The following is a 12,657-nucleotide window of genomic DNA, read 5'->3' as shown; positions in this document are numbered from 1 at the left end:
CATGGAATCAAAGTTTCTTTTTGTTCAATAAGTAGCTGGGGGATCAGTTATTATTTCACACAACAGATGTGGGCAGGGGTTTGAGTTTTTGGAGAATCACAACAGTATGGTGGTGGCTAAACCCATATAATCAGAAATGGCTGGCCATTATCAAAATTACTGACTGGAATTATTTACTAGTTTCCCTGGAAACAAATGACTTTAAGATTTGAAAAATCAGAATTATAAAAAAAAGAATTAGGAAACTGTTTAACTGGCCGTTAACTGATAAGGGTTTGCTTGTGTCAAGATGCTGTGTGTGTACATACGTACATACACACACACACACAAACATATATATATATAATATATATATATATTAGGGCTGGGCAAGTTAACACATTAATTTTGCGTTAACTCATTAGACTATTAACGGCGATATTTTCTTTAACACGCATTAACGCATGTTGCTCACATGCTTTTATTTTGTGAAGGTCTGTTGCTGCGGTGTAGGGGTTTGAATCAGAACAGTAGGTGGCGATAATGCGCCAATAACCTCGCTGTCAACGAAACCTCGGATTCAGAGGAAGAAAGGTGCTGGCCGGAAAAAAACAAAGCCGACATGCGGAAGGCGGTGTTTCCCGCAGGAATTTGCTTATGCGAGGCGGTGAGTTGGTGAACGGAACAAGTTTTGTGCGGAGCGGAGCCGTCGGTGAAGTCGCTTCGCGTTTCAAAGTATCCATGTGTTTTTGCCTGTTTTTCCCTGCCATTCACTATATGCACGCGAGAAAGCAACAACAAAAAAAACGCGTGTCAACGTCAAATAAACGCAAGCATATCGAGTTAGCAAGCATTTCAGTTTAAAGTTCTTCCAGCATCGAATATGACAGAAACAAGTTAGTTGTAACCACTGCCAAGTTAAACTTTGGTATTGAACATAAAATGGTAATGCTGCTCCCTGCTGTTACCTCAGAAATTGCCTGTTTTTGGTAGATTTTTTCCCATAAAGAGAATTCCCTGTCAGTGGCAATAAGCTTTCATTTATTATTATTGCTATTTTTTGTTTTACATGTTTAAGTTGAGCTTTACACTAAATATGTGTTACTGATAAGTGCTACAAATGTTACAACACTTTTGTTCATATGGCAGCAGAACATTAAAATAAAAGTGCTCTTTACACTACTTTTGAATTCATTCTTGGAGTTTGTAAATACAATGCCCTGATTAATCGCGATTAATCAGGGCGATTAATCGCGATTAAATATTTTAATCGTTGCCCAGCCCTAATATATATATACATATAATATATATATGTGTGTGTTTCCTTTATTTTTGAGCAGCAAAAATAAAGGAAACACATCCTACATCTGAATTAATTAAATATTCTTATTAAATACTTTGTTCTTTACATGGTTGAATGTGCTGACAACAAAATCACAGAAAAATTATCAATGGAAATCCAATGTATTAACCCATGGAGGTCTGGATTAGGAGCAACACTGAAAATTCCAAAAAAAAGTAAAAAACAAAGCAACTGCACTTGTTTTCCGTAGTTGAAGACGTTTTGTGTCCTTTCACGTCCTCTCCAGGAAGCTTTGAGAAAGCTCCCTGGAGAGGAAGCGAAACATCTTCAACTACGGAAAACAAGTGCAGTTGCTTTGTTTTTTACTTTTTTTTGGAATGACCATGACCCGGATGACTGAGAATCTTTACCAGCAACACTGAAAATTAAAGTGGAAAAACCCACTCGTCCTTAAAACAAGCCAAAATGAGACTCAGTAGCGTGTGTGGCCTCCACCTGCCTGTATGACCTCCCTACAACTCCTGGGCATGCTCCTGATGTGGTGGCGCATGGTCTCCTGAGGGATCTCCTCCCAGACCTGGACTAATGCATCCGCAGACATCCTGCACAGTCTGTGATGCAACGTGGCGTTGGTGGATGGAGTAAGACATGATGTGCTAAATTGGATTCTGGTCTGGGGAACAGACTGGCCTGTCCATCGTATGAATGCCTTCGTCTTGCAGGAACTGCTCACACACTCCAGCCACATGAGATCTAGCATTATCTTGCTTCAGGAGGAACCCAGGGCCATCTCTGTATCTAATCAGACTACCTCTGGCGAGCACATGGAAGGCTCCCAAAGAAATGCCACCCCACACCATTACTGACCCACTGCCAAATCAGTCATGCTGGAGGATGTTGCAGACTTCAGAACATTTTCCACGGCATCTCCAGACTCTGTCATGTCTGTCACATGTACTCAGTGTGAACCAGCTTTCATCTATGAAGAGCACAGGGCACCAGTGGTGAACTTGCCCATCGTGGTGTTCTCTGGAAAATGCCAATCGTCCTACACGGTGTTGGGCTGTAAGCACAACCCCCACATGTGGACGTCGAGGCCTCATACCACCCTCACGGAGTCTGTTTCTGATCATTTGAGCAGACACACGCAGAAATGTGATCTGCTGAAGGACATTTTGTAGGGCTTTGGCAGTGCTCCTCCTGTTCCTCCTTGCACAAAGGTGGAGGTAGCGGTCCTGCTGCAGGGATGTAGACCTCCTACAGCTTCCTCCACGTCTCCCGATATACTGGCTGGTCTTCTGGTAGCGCCTCCATGCTCCAGACACTGCTCTGATAGACAGCAAACCTCTTTGCCACAACTCGCATTGATGCACCATCCTGGATAAGTTGCACTACCTGAGCCACTTGTGTGGGTTGTAGACTCCATCTCATGCTACCACTAGAGTAAAAGCACTGCCAGCGTGACCAGAAAATCAGCCAGAAAACATAGAAACTGAGAAGCGGTCTGTGGTCACCCCCTGCAGAACTTCTCCTTTATTGGGGGTTTCTTGCTAACTGCCTATAGTTTCCACTTGTTGTCTATTCCATTTACACAATAGCAGGTGGAATTGATGGTCAGTGTTCCTTTTTAAGTGGACAGTTGGATTTCATAAAAGTGTGATTGACTTGGAGTTACATTGTGTTAAGTGGTCCCTTTATTATATATATATATATATATATATATATATATATATATATATATATATATAAAAGTTAGTATTGAAATAATAAAAACCAACCTACATCAAACGTCATTCCTTGGTAATTTAAGCTCCTGGTTTATCATTGTTAATTTTTTGATTCTCCAGTTACACTGTCCATTATTTCCCATTCACTTCACGAGCTTTATGTCGTGTTCTCTTTGTGTCCTATCTCCTGTAAGTTCTGTTTATTATATTTAAATATTTTATCATGATGCTATCAAGTTTTGTGTTTTGTTTCAAACTCCTAACCCACAAAACATGCCACTGACTTCTTTCTAGCAAGCATTTCCTCTTTGGCCAACATAACTATGCAGGATTTATAAAACATTTGTGCAGCATTAAGAGTTACCATCTCACAATTTAACTATGTCAAACCAGTACAGGTTGCTTTTAATTTGATTTGTTAGTGCTAAAATCCTGATAAGCATTATTATTTGATGTATATATCCGATGCTCAATAAACATTACCTAAAATAAAATACAAAATGATCTCCCTCAAAATATGAGTAATGACATTTTTAAAGTCAGAGAAAGAAAATCACACCATCAGATCTTACAAAGGCTTAAACTTCAGAGATGCGTGTTTGACATTTGGAGCCGCTCTTTGGCATGACCTTTCCAGAAGTTCGCCAAACATATCTAAGTGTCAATCTCACCCTTTGCCTCTGAAATTTTAATTTCTGTTCCTGTTGACAAGCGGAATCGAAGAGAAGCATGAACTGTGTTTTGAATCTGAATTTTAAGGTTGTCCAGCCAAACAAAATCTGGGTTCAACCCTTATCAGTTGAGAAGCACTGTATTAAAAGCATCGGGATTTCGTTTGAAGTAGGCCTGAACAGCTTCCTCATTTCCTACACATTCCTGCCAGGTAACTGCTGGGGAAGAACAACAAAGAATAAGAAAGGAAAAGCAAGTCATGTTTAGAAAATAACATCAGCTTCAGGAGCTCAAAGAACCTCTCTGCTACCTTTTGTTTACATAGCTCAATATATTAAATGAATAATGAAATAAATGTAGACAAATGTTCAGGAGATTTCTGTTTAACATGAAATATACTGAATAAGCAGACATACTTTTAATGTCACTTTGTTTGAGTGCAGAAAAAGGTTACATGAAATCTTGAGCCACAGTGCCACTGTGTGGTGAAAGAAGGATTTCTAAATTTAGAGCTTGCCTGCTACTGTATGTTTCAGTATTGTTTAAAGATTAGTGTCAAACGTCTGGTACATAGAGGATATTCCAGACAACCTATTGATTCACATCCTTTGGCTTTAACTAACATAATATAATTTTTGCAGTATAATGATACAATATTATACTGACAAGCTAGGTAAGCAAGTTATATTTATTTGATTCTGGTTTATTTACATGATTTATGACCAGATAAAACTAAAAAGTGGTTTCAATATAGTACAAATAAATAAAATGAGACTATACAATAATAGACAAGCATCAATGAAGGGCCATAAAAATAATCCAAATGATATTTAAAATCTGCAGAATTGAGCACCACACATGCACGCACGCACACACACACACACACACATATATATATATATATATATATATATATATATATATATATATATATATATATATACCCACTGCGCCACTGTGCAGCGCTACCCACTGCACAGTGGCGCAGTGGGTAGCGCTGTTGCCTTGTGCAGCATGAAGGTCCTGGGTTCGAGTACACCCCTGGGTCTTTCTGCATGGAGTTTGCATGTTCTCCCTGTGCATGCGTGGGTTCTCTCCGGGTACTCTGGCTTCCTCCCACAGACCAAAAACATGACTATTAGGTTAATTGGCTTCTCCAAATTGTCCTTAGGTGTGAGTGTGTGTGTGAATGGTTGTTTGTCCCTCTGTGTTGCCCTGCGACAGACTGGCGACCTGTACAGGGTGTACCCCGCCTCTCGCCCAGTGAACGCTGGAGATAGGCACCAGCAACCCCTGTGACCCCATGAGGGATAAGCGGTTTGGAAAATGGATGGATGGATGGATATATATATATATATATATATATATATATATATATATATATATATATATATATATATATATATATATATATATGGGGGTTGGACAATGAAACTAATCACAATAATAGACCACAATAATTTATTAGTATGGTGTAGAGCCTCCTTTTGCGGCCAATACAGCGTCAATTCATCTTGGGAGTGACATATACAAGTCCTGCACAGCGGCCAGAGGGATTTTAAGCAATTCTTCTTGCAGGATAGTGGCCAGGTCACGACATGATGCTGGAGGAGGAAAATGTTTCTTGACTCGCTCCTCCAAAACACCCCAAAGTGGCTCAATAATATTTAGATCTGGTGACTGTGCAGGCCATGGGAGATGTTTAACTTCACTTTCATGTTCATCAAACCAATCTTTCACCAGTCTTGCTGTGTGTATTGGTGCATTGTCATCCTGATACACGGCACCTCCTTCAGGATGCAATGTTTGAACCATTGGATGCACATGGTCCTCCAGAATAGTTCGGTAGTCCTTGGCAGTGACGCGCCCATCTAGCACAAGAATGGGGCCAAGGGAATGCCATGATATGGCAGCCCAAACCATCACTGATTCACCCCCATGCTTCACTCTGGGCATGCAACAGTCTGCGTGGTACGCTTCTTTGGGGCTTCTCCACACCGTAACTGTCCCGGATGTGGGGAAAACAGTAAAGGTGGACTCATCAGAGAACAATACATGTTTCAAATTGTCCACAGCCCAAGATTTGCGCTCCTTGCACCATTGAAACCGACATTTGGCATTGGCACGAGTGACCAAAGGTTTGGCTATAGCAGCCCGGCCATGGATATTGACCCTGTGGAGCACCCGACGGACAGTTTTGGTGGAAACAGGAGAGTTGAGGTGCACATTTAATTCTGCCGTGATTTGGGGAGCCGTGGTTTTATGTTTTTTGGATACAATCCGGGTTAGCACCCGAACAGACAGCTTCCTCTTGCGTCCACAGTTAATCCTGTTGGATGTGGTTCATCCTTCTTGGTGGTATGCTGACATTACCCTGGATACTGTGGCTCTTGATACATCACAAAGACTTGCTGTCTTGGTCACAGATGCGCCAGCAAGACGTGCACCAACAATTTGTCCTCTTGAATTCTGGTATGTCACCCATAATGTTGTTTGCATTGCAATATTTTGAGCAAAACTGTGCTCTTACCCTGCTAATTGGACCTTCACACTCTGCTCTTATTGGTTCAATGTGCAATTAATGAAGATTGGCCACCAGGCTGGTCCAATTCAGTCATGAAACCTCCCACACTAAAATGAGAGGTGTTTCAGTTTCATTGTCCAACCCCTGTATGTACATATGTATATATATATACATATATATATATATATACACATATATATACACATATGTATATATATATATATATATATATATATATATATATATATATTAGTGCTGTCAGTTAAACGCGTTATTAACGGCATTAACGCAAACCCATTTTAACGCCGACAATTTTTTTGTCTCTCCGGACTGTGTTTCTTTTACCCTCGGCACTTTCCGTAGTTTCAAGAGTGCTAGAAAACTGTAGCAAGACACTGTTGCCAAAAGTGAGCGCGAAGTTTCATTTACCCTCGGACACATGCGACTTTGGGCTTCTTTTTTCTAAAAGCGCTTCTAAATTTCATGAGTCACGGGTTGCGGTTTTTTTGGGCACATTTCTGAAAGTGAAATCGCTTATTTGGGCTCTAAAATAAGTGACGAAACAGGGGTTATTATGAGACCTGCCTGCACTGCCCACACTTTGTATCCAGCTGAACTATCCCTCCGCCATAGGAGCCGACGGTAGTAAAGGCAAGCAACTCTGCCCGTATTTTCTGCAGTTTACGGTGCAATAACCGGTGATAACTGCTGAAAGTAGATTACATGGTGCAGATCACTATTTTATCAGACATTGGTTCTGAAGATGAGCTTTTACACGTTGCTTAAATTGCAGAAACCCAACCCATAAACCGTACTTTAATGCTTATTAATTTGTTTTCTCTGTATTTGACAAACTAAGGCTGAATTACGTTGCCAAACGAAGGACCTGGAGTTACTAAGCAGTTGCTAAACAGTCTCATTCAGGGTACTAAGCTCCTGCCCAGTTGCAAGCAAAGTGTAAGACTGGAATGACCTGGAAATTTAAAACCTTTTTCCAGGCTTAAACTATGAATATGGATATAAACAGCAAGCAAAAATATTCAAAGAAATTATTGTTGTTGGTGTGAAAGCTCAGAATTAGATGTGTGTGAGACAGGGTGAAGAAATGAACAAAACTTATGACTTTATTGAAATGTACAATTTTTATTAATTTAAATGTTTATGCATAATACCATGTCTAGCTTTGTATAAGAGGCAAAAAAATATATATCGGCATGAAAACAGGTATTTATTTACACATTTGTTTACACATGGTGTAAACATCAGGGCGTCATGATTAGTCATTTAGCCATTATAGTCCAGAGTTTAACATTTGGCACCAGGATGTTTTCATTCCAATTCTGAAAAGTGCTTGAAAAATAACATAAAAATATGTTTTGTACAAGCATGTATTTTATTAGTGTCATTTATTGCAAAATTGCACATTAAAATGCCCAAACAGGCTATTACACTTTCAGAAATAAAAGGATAAAATATGCGATTAATTTGCGATTAATCTCAAGTTAACTATCGACATTATGCGATTAATCGCGATTAAAATTTTTAATTGTTTGACAGCACTAATATATATATATATATATATATATATATATATATATATATATATATATATATATAAACTCTCCTGCCTTCTATCATTGATGTTGGAAGCTCAATCCATATTCAGGGTGTGGCTGCTTAAGCAATAGTTACATCAAGTTTTAGATAAAGTATGAAGATATCCCACTAATCCTCAGTGAGACACCCATACCCTGGGCTCACGTTCAATACTGTGCAGATATAGCTGTGGCCCGGCAAGGAACCTGGATAATAAAAAATCAGTGTGTACACTCACATCGTTTAAATGTGGTTGCGGGTCCGGTTACCAAGGCCATACGGCGCTGCAAAGAAATGATGCAAGAAGGAAGTTTGATCAGATACTGCAGTGGTCCCCAGATCAAGCTCCTGAATTTCACGAGCCAAACAAAAAACATCAGGTTTTCACCAAAACATTGTTCTAGTGAATTTCAGAATAAAACCACCACACAAATTTATCTTAGGTTGCCTAGTGTAAACAAAACGGCTGCACACAGAGTGTTTTTCCCTACAAAATGAAAACCATCGCTGTTCATCATATATGAGGGATAGCAACAGAAAGGACTACAAGAGCTTCTGTTCTCGCCAGTGCCATTTCCGCAGCTGGAGCCACAGTGAGAGTGGGGTTTTGCAGCAAACGGGAACTGTAACCCCCACCATTGTCAGTGTGAGCCTGGGTTAGAGTCCAAATTAAGATATACAGCTTTAACTGGTCTGCAAATATATTGAGATACTTGTGCTACAGAAGGTTAGCCAATGCTCTAAAATACACCAATACTAAAGTACACCAGTTTTCATGGCTTTGAGTTGTTTGGCCCATATGCATAACACACTTAGGAGATCGAGAGAAACTTTAACACGTTTAACACGTCAGAGTACGAGCACTACAGTGGATTTGACGGCTGGATCTACAGCGCAGGTATTTGCCGAGGGTTGCGGGAGGCGCGAGAATGAACTCAGCCTGCGGACTGAGCACGAGAGGTTAGTCCCAGCGACAGCAGAGCAGAAAAAATGACGTGCCGAGAGGCTTACCGCAAAAGTGTCTAGGATCCGCCCGGGGGAGGGTGTAGGAACGGACTCAATGGACAGCTCTGAGTGATGAAGCCTCAGGGTGTCGTTGGAGAAGGTGGCTGTGAGGCAGGCAGGTTGAAGGAGGGTGAGAGGGACCCAATCAGCGTGGCAGGTGAGAGCAGTTAGCCGGCTGTCAGCTGGAGAACCAGGAGGGAGTTCCTACGGTGGACTTGGCTTGAGACTTCTCGGGATCGAGGCGGACCTTTGGAGCGGGATCCGAAGCTGAGGCAATCTGGAGAACAGGAAACACAGGTTAGCTTAGGGAACGAGAGAGCTGCCATAGGACAGTGGCCAACTGAGGTGTACCACACTAGGTTAACACTCTAGCGTCTTCCAGCTGACAGCCTTCTGCTTAAATACTCCACCGCCACGCCATGGAACGAGGATCAGCTGTGGGGCCACGCACCTCAAACTGGAGCGACCTGTGGAGAGAAAAAAAGCAGAGCCGGCAGCGGCCTGACTGGCGTTGCCCACTGAGTCCTGACACCAATACTCTTAAAATGAATTCTTGTAAACCAAATGCATAAACAGTTTTGTCTTCTTCTATTCATTCCAGGTGGGAGTGTTACTGCAGCATTTTTGCCATCTGAGGAATATTAGGAGAAGTGTTGCCAAGTCTGCTTGTTATAACAGGCATTGGGCTTATTTTTTATAAAGTCACTTGTCAATTTCAGGAGTCGTAGGGTTAGGGGGTTTTGGGCTTATTTTTTAATATGAAGTCGCTTATTTGGGCTTGTCTTTCTTTTCCATCAGAACCCATTTTACTGGTTATCTTGCTCTGCAGCTACAGTTATTAGAGACCTGCAGGCACTTGATATTGGTCAATGTCAATTGTTTTTTTTTTTTATTATTATCAATGTCAATTGTAAATACCCCAAAGGGGTTAAGAGTTCAACTAAGCTAAACTAAGATGCATTGACCTGAAGAGCTTTACTGTTAAGCTTTGATTTGATGTTGAGCGACAGCATTATGCTGAAGTGGTGAATATACAACAAACATATACATAAAGGAATGGGAGGGTGATCTGGAGATAAAATTGTGGATTAATTCCCCAGAGGATGCAAAAGCTCATTGCAAGTATTGTAATATTGAAGTCCAAGTGCAACTTCATGATTTGAAAGAACATGGTACCAATAAATAAATAAAAAATAATAACATGGGTCAAGATTCTATCATTTAAAGTTATATAGCCACGATATACACTTATAAAACAAGACCAAAAAACGTTGGATCATGATAAAATAAAAACTCCCGTCAATTAACTCTGTGGTCAGATCTGAGCATTCAGCAGGTTTCAATTAACATCAATGTTCAGAATCAGACATACTTTAATAATCCCAGGGGGAAATTGTTGTTTCAGTACAATCGGCATAACATGAACAAACAAACATCACAAACATTTCAGGGGGAGACGATTTAATGAGGCCTTGCTGCCAAGGTCAACCGCGGTACACGATGCCCACGTGGCGCTGCCATTACTCTGTGAAAAGATAGAGGCCACAAAAAGAGGGAAGGTCAGAGGGTAAAAAAACATAACTCAAACTTTATCCTATAACAGGATACAGTTTGAGATATCAAAAATCCTCTTGCACAAAAAGCACAAATAATACAAGACACATATAGCAGAAGGATAACATTGTAGATTTGTCGTGTGTAAGTTCATCTGTATTCGTGAGCATCAGTTATGTGTGTCTGTATGGGTGAAGTGTTAATATTTCCGCGAACACTCTCCAGAGGCCATTGTCCTTGATGTTATCCGCCGGCCAACAGTTCAGAAAAGCATCCACAGGTGTCAGCGGGGGGAGGGAGCAGGGAGAGTTCTGAGCAGTCTCAGCCATAACAATCCAGGGGTTACATTGATAAGGGAAGGCAGAATCCAAATACTTTATTTGTTTATGAGGCAAGCTGCTCTGACTTTCCTGTCAGCTTTAAGTTTTTGCTGGCTCCAAATAGCGAATCCAATATTTCAAATTGTTGGGCTTTTCCGCGTTACACATCCAGAATTCTATCCCATCTGCCCTTGAGTTCATCCAGCTTTCGGCTCTGCTCCTTCACCTTCCAGGTCTATCCGTTCACCGCCTTAGTGAGCGCGTCATTTGCAGCCGGTAGACGGATCAAGGCCAAAGGGCTACCGACATCTGCTGTATTTGCTAATACATCAAAAACCCACCAGATTCAATACGTAGAAATTCAAGTATCCTTAATCCAAACATGCAAACGTTTCAAACGTCCAGGAATGACAAAGTCAAAAGACACACCGTTTTCCATCCAAGAATATAGGGTGTATCCTCCAAAAATAGTCAGATCGGGACAGGACGGGTCCCCCCTTTCGTTGCCTACCCGTCGAAAACAATTGATGAATAGCATTGAGAGACCAGCTTACCAGATCCATGATTTTTCAGAGTTCGGGTATTATGAAGAAAGTGCTCAGAAAGACAAGACAAAGCAAATAGCAGGAGAGAGGGGGCAGGGTAGGAGAGCAGATAAGGAGCTCTGGAGAGCTGAAAGACACGACCGACCTCGAAGAGCCACCAGGCTCGCTGCTAGGCGAGCCTGGTGGCCAATCTTCCAGTGACATTCCAGTCTTTTGCCTCTTGGAACCATATATATTTTTGGTGGGTTTTTTTTTTTCACTGGATCTTCGGCTATTCTGCATTGTTTTGCTGGGAGATGCTAATAGCAGTTAGCCGCTTACAGTATGTGCACAGTACGCCCAAATATATGGGAGCTTTTAGGCAGCCCACATTTGGAGTATGCGCTAGCAACGATAAACCTAGTAAGTTAATTCAACAGAAAAGTTGTGTTTAATTTTGCCTTATGTTAGAAACAGGGCAGTGTAGTCCAACTATTCTGTCCTCCCGAAAGATACGGATAGAGAGCTGTGTACGCGAAGGGGAAGAGAGATACTACTTACTTGGTAAGAATATTTATTGCGCCTTATAATCTGATGCGCCTTATATGTGGACAAAGACACACAGACACGTTAATTCAAGTATGCGTTATAATCCTGTGCACCTTATGTTCTGAAAAATACGGAATACTAAACTAATACAGGAGCTGTTACAACATAGACATTCTAAACATTCTGAATGACAATCCGCCCCCACCCACCCAGATCTCAAATTGTATTCAAATGCTAGAGTTTTTCAAACTTTAAACAGCCTGTTCTTGTCACAGCACGGGGCACAATCTGACCTTATCATTTCTGACTCTGAATCTGTTAACAATCTGCTGGTGTATTATTCAGGTCTTTCAGTTTAGGATCAGGGTGTGATCTCAGAAGTTTCCTGTACACCCCTCTCTCAAATCTTAAGTGTCAACTCTATTTCCGTATTATCAAAAAGCTAGACCCAGAGGTTCTGTCCGCAGACCTCTATCTTATGGCCTCTGTGGCCCATTATTCAGTTTCTGAATTAGTGGATTACACAACAGTTCTCGTCATTCTTTGGTTAAGATGCCTGACCCACATGCAAGACACCTACCGGAGGAAGGAAGAAAAGTTTAACAAGTTAATTGAATTAATGTTGATATTTGATGGGGGTTCTTGGTCCAGGACTTCACAAGAGGACACCAGGGCAGAAGCTTCTCTATGTCAGGGTTCTCTGTTTTCCGTGCTCTAACTCTGCTTCACAGGTGGCTGCAGTTGATGGGTGGGCGTGGCCCACACCTGCGACTCATCAAAGAACCTTCGTCTCGGGTTTTAAAAGGAGTACACAGACAGCTGGAAGATACCAGAGTGTTACCCCGTCGTGGTATGCCTAGGCCACTGATCTGTCTCCCATGCTTCGTACCTGTGAGTTTTTGAA

The sequence above is a fragment of the Fundulus heteroclitus genome, chromosome 8, assembly GCF_011125445.2.
Source record: "Fundulus heteroclitus isolate FHET01 chromosome 8, MU-UCD_Fhet_4.1, whole genome shotgun sequence".
Taxonomy (NCBI): Eukaryota; Metazoa; Chordata; class Actinopteri; order Cyprinodontiformes; family Fundulidae; genus Fundulus; species Fundulus heteroclitus.
Note: the sequence above shows the minus strand (reverse complement) of the source record.